The sequence below is a fragment of the Orycteropus afer genome, unplaced genomic scaffold (assembly GCF_000298275.1).
Source record: "Orycteropus afer afer isolate SDZICR_OR568_19922 unplaced genomic scaffold, OryAfe1.0 scaffold00455, whole genome shotgun sequence".
In the NCBI taxonomy this organism is placed as follows: domain Eukaryota; kingdom Metazoa; phylum Chordata; class Mammalia; order Tubulidentata; family Orycteropodidae; genus Orycteropus; species Orycteropus afer.
The window spans coordinates 1,233,067-1,238,456 of NW_006922042.1; positions in this window are offsets into that span (position 1 = coordinate 1,233,067).

Here is a 5,390-nt window from a genome sequence, read left to right on the forward strand (position 1 = left end):
GCTTGTGGAAATCCAGTAATACCAACACCTTTATTAAGGAGAGTATTCTTTCTCCATTGAATGACTTTATCATTATAATGACAGACTCAGAAGGAAGAGGCCATCCACTTCTCAAAGAACTGGCCCAGGAAAACCTTATGGACAGCAGTGTGCAGAGTAGTAAATGCATGATATGGCTTTTCTAGCCATAGTCTTTGTAACTCCCACCAGATTACTAAGTGGGACCACATAATTTAAATCCTGATTGTTAAAGTTATCCACCTGGAGTATTTCTGTTGAAGCAGCATGAAGCAATCTTCTGGGAAGTTCGCTCTCTCTCAGGTGTGTAGCATTCTTATGTTGGGATTGGTTAGTTTTGCCACTCTGCCAAGCTTAAAATGAGCCCTCCTAGAGGCAAATGTAGGAATCTCTCACTGCTGGCTAAGAGAGACCTACTGCTGAGAGAGAAACCTGGCTGCTAAGAAAGAGACCTAGGTGCTAGAGGGGAGAATATCATGACTGAAGAACTGTATCCAGAGCATTTTCCTGAATTTGAATTGTAGCCTGTTGAAAGGATCAAATCTGGAGATCCTGGATAGAGTGGGAGGGAAAATGTGGAACAAAATCCAAACACTCAATAATGACCAGAATTACTGGTCAGATGAAATCTAGTGAGACCCCTAATACTATGGCCCTGGAATACATTCTGCACCTGGAATAAAATGCACTCCCAGGGGATGTCTCTTAGTCCAAGAGTTAACAAAATGTACATGCAGACCACTCAATCCAGACCACCTCAATGCAGGATGACGCACCCACATACTCTATGGTAATACATCCCTTAGAGCAACAGACCATGGGACACCAAAGGACCAACATTCAAATGAGGAAATGTAGGACACACAGGAGTGCATAAATATGAGGGGCACAGGGGGAGGGTTACAGGGCAGGGAAGGGAGGAGGCTGGGTTAAGGTTGGACATGGTAAATGGGGAATGAAATTAAATGTACACATAACGTTGAATGTAAAACAAGCTCTAATTTTTTTTAAAAAAAGAATTGAAGCCTTTTGCTTCCCTAATAAACCCCATAATTTGTGAGTTCTGTGTGGCCACTGCAGTGGATTATTGAACCCAGCAGATAGGTGGTGGGTGATGAGAGAGGGACAGTTGGTGTCAATGTTAGTAAGAGTGCTGGAAGGTGGCAGCATGTCTGGCCTCATAAGAACAGGCCTTGGGCTCCTGATGGTGATCCTGTCTTCCTCTTGTTTAGTTAGAGGAGGTCAGAAGATGCCATCTCCCTGACACTTTAGCACAGTGCAACACTGTCTGATGTATTACTGGCAGAGGATGGACAGTGTTTCATTTTCTTGTATGTAGGGTTGTTATGAGTTGAAGAAACCTAACAACAACAACAACAATTGATCATAGATGTCCATGTTTACCTCTAGGGTCTCAGTTCTTTTCCATTGGTCAATATTTTTATTACTTTACCAGTACCAGACTGTTCTAATTACCTTAGCTTTACAGTGTTTTGAAATTAGAAAGTGTGAATTCTACTCCTATATTCTTTTCCAAGATTCCTTTAGCTACTTGGGGCCAGTTGAAGTTTCTTATAAATTTGGGAATTGGGTTTTCCATTTCTGCAAAGAAAGATATTAAAATTTTGGTTGAGATTACACTGGATTTATCAATTGTTTGGTATAATATTGACATCTTAATAATATATAGTCTTCCAATCCATGAACATGGATGTCCTTCCATTTATTTAGGTCTTCTTTAATTTCTTGCTGTAAATGATCTATAGTTTGCAGGATACTTTCAACTGGTGTTCTGGTTACCTAGTGCCACTCTAACAGAAATACCACAAGTGGGGTGGCTTCAACAAACAGTAGTTTATTCACTTACATTTTTGGAAGCTAAAAGTCTAAGTTTAAAGTGCCAGGCTCTAGGGACTGTGTGAAAGCCCCTCGACCTTGGGCATCAGCTTATCTCTTCCTCCTGGCTCACTGGAGGTGGAGGCAACTCTTCGCTCAGGCAGCTACTGGCTGCTGAGACTAACAAGCCCAAAGTTGACAAATAAAATGGCATAGTCCCAATATCACCAAACCACACAGCTGGCCATTGATTCAAGTCCATTAAAAGTCCCAAGATTGGCAGAGCATGGCAGGCTGCTGAATGAAAACTCAGTTACATGCAGAGTTCAAGCCTGCAAAAAGCTAGAGACCATTTCCAAAACTGCTTCTTATATATGGGAAGCAGACCACATCTCTAAAGCAGCTACTCAGCTGCTTGTGGCAGATCCCACCGTGGAGTTGATTGTCAGTCTCATCATGGGGAAAAACTACCACCAGCTGCCAAACCACTAAACGAGACCCAGCCAAGGTGACACACAACCTTAATTACCACAACTGGTTAAATTTGTTCCTAGATGTTTTATTCTTTTTGACGGTATTATAAATTGAATTGTTTCCACACTTTTCCTTTCAAGAGTGCTCATTGCTGATGTTTAGAAATCTGACTGTTTTTTGTGTGTGTGTTGAACATGTACTGTGCTACAATTATTAGTTCTAGTAGCTTTCTTCTGGATTCTTTGGGTTTTCTGTACAAAGGATCATGTAATCTGTGAAAAGAGAGGGAAATTTTACCTCTATTGTCCTGAGTTGGATATCCTTTATTTATTTTTCTTACTGTAACTATGACTTCTAGTACAACATTGAATAATATTGGTGAGAGTAGGTATCCTTTTCTTCTTCCTAATATTAAAATTATTAATATTAATAATTATTAAATAATATTAACCCAGACTTCCAGAGGTTCAAGCCAGATTCAGAAGAGGACATGGAACAAGGGATATCATAGCTGTTGTCAGATGGATCTTGGCTCAAGGCAAAGAATACCAGAAAGATGTTTACTTGTGTTTTATTGACTATGCAAAGGTATTGGATTGTGTGGATCATGACAAATTATGGATAACATTGAGAAGAATGGGAATTCTGAGCACTTGATTGTACTCATGAGGAATCTCTACCTTGACCAGGAGGCTGTCGTTTGAACAGAACAAGGGGACACTACATGGTTTAAAATCAAGAAGGGAGTGCGTCAGGGTTGTATCCTTTCTCCACACTTATTCAATCTATATGCTGAGCAAATAATCTGAGAAGCTGGACTATATGAAGAAAAACGTGGTATCAGGATTGGAGGAAGAATCATTAACAATCTGAGATACAACTTTGCTTGCTGAAAGTGAGGATGACTTAAGGCATTTACTGATGAAGGTTGAAGAATACAGTCTGCAGTATGGATTACGTCTCAATATAAAGAAAACAAAAATCCTCACAACTGGAACAATGAGCAGCATCACAATAAATGGAGAGAAGATTGATGTTGTCAAGGAATTCACATTGCTTGGGTCTACAATCGATGCCAACGGAAGCAGCAGTCAGGACATTAGACGACGTGTAGCATTGGGAAAATCAACTGCGAAGGAACTGTTTCAAGTGCTGAGGAGCAAGGATATCTCCTTGAGGACTAAGTATGCCTGACACAAGCCATGATATTTCCAATCACCTGGTATGCATGTGAGAACTGGACAATGAATAAGGAAGACCGAAGAAGAGTTGATGCTTTTGAGTTGTGGTGCTGGCGAAGAATGCTGAAAGTACCATGGACTGCTAAAAGAATTAACAGATCTGTCCTGGAGGAAGTGCAGCCAGAATGCTCCTTGGAAGCAAGAATGGCCAGACTTCATCTCACCTATTTTGGTCATGTTGTCAGAAGGGACCATTCCCTGGAGAAGGATGTCATGCTTGGTAGGGTGGAGGGTCGATGAAAGACGGGGAAGCCTTCAACGAGATGGATTGATACGGTGGCTGCAATGATGGGCTCAAGTATAGCAGGGATTGTGGGCTGGCACCGGATTGGGCATTGTTTTGTTCTGCTGTGCATGGGGTCGCTATGAGTCGGAAACAACTCGACAGCACTTAACAACAACAGCAACAATATTAAAAGGAAAGCTGCCAGTCTTTCCCCATTAAGTATAATGTTAGGTATGGGTTTTTCATAAATGTTCTCTATCAGATTGAGGAATTTACTTTCCATTCCTAGCTTTTGAAGGTTTTTATCATGAAAGGGTCTTGCATTTCATCAAATGCTTCTCTGTGTTGACTGAGATGATCATATGGTTCTTTTTCTTTCTTCTTTTAAATTGGTATATTGCATTGATTGATTTTCTAACATTGAGCCACCCTTGCACTCTTGGGATAAATCACACTTAATCATGGTATATAGGCATACCTTGGAGATACTGCAAGTTCAACTCCAGACCACTGCAATAAAATGAATATCACAAGTGAGTCGCACAAATTTTTTGGTTTCCCCATGCTTGTGAAAGTTATTGTTACACTATACTATAAACAATTATGTATGCAGTAACATTATGAAAAATTTGATATATTGTGATAATGATCAATATATGACACAGAACACTAAGGAAAAACACAGTTCAAAAAATGCCATTGATAGACTTGTTCAATATAGGCTTGCCACAACCCTTCAATATGTTAACAAACACAATAAAGTGAAGCACAATAAAATGATGTATGCATGTGTAATTTTTTAAGCATTACACACCACTTTTGCACCTTGCTTGCTAGTATTTTTTTTTTTTTTTTTTAGGATTTTTGCATCTATGTACATAAAGGATATTTGTCTGTAGTTGGGTTTTTTTTTTTTTTTTTTTTTTTTCCCCTTTCTTTCAGTGTCTTTGTCTGACTTTGGTATCAAACCAAGAGAAGCATTACAGATTGAGTTCTCTTCTATTTTTTGGAAAAGTTTAAGAAGAATTCTAGTCCTTTCCACTATAAATGTTTCCTTGATTTCCCCAGGGAAGCCATTTGATACAGGGCTTTTCTTTTGGGGGAAGTTTTTCATTACTAATTCAATCTCTTCACTAGCTATGGGTTTATTGAGATCTGTTTCATTTTAAGTCAATGTAGGAAGTTTAGGTATTTCAAGTTATCTGTCCATTTAATCTCAGTTATCAAATTTGTTATTTTTCATAGTATTCTCTTATGATTTTTTTTATTTGCTGAATATTATATAGGTTAATTATAATATCTTTAATTTATTTTAAATATTAATATTGTTTCTCTTTCTCAATCAAGCTAGAGGCTGATCAATTTTATAGATGTTTTCAAGCAATCAACTTCTGGTCATATTGACTATCTATCTCTAGCTATAGCAAATGGAAGAAATGATGACATGAAAGAGCTGAACAGATTTCAAAGAGTGGCTTGAGGAGGTTCCGGCAAGATGGCGGACTAGGCAGAAAGACTGCACAGACCCTCTTCAACAAAGAAAAGGGAAACCAATTAACACAGACACAGAAGATAATCTTGGACCCCTGAGCCTT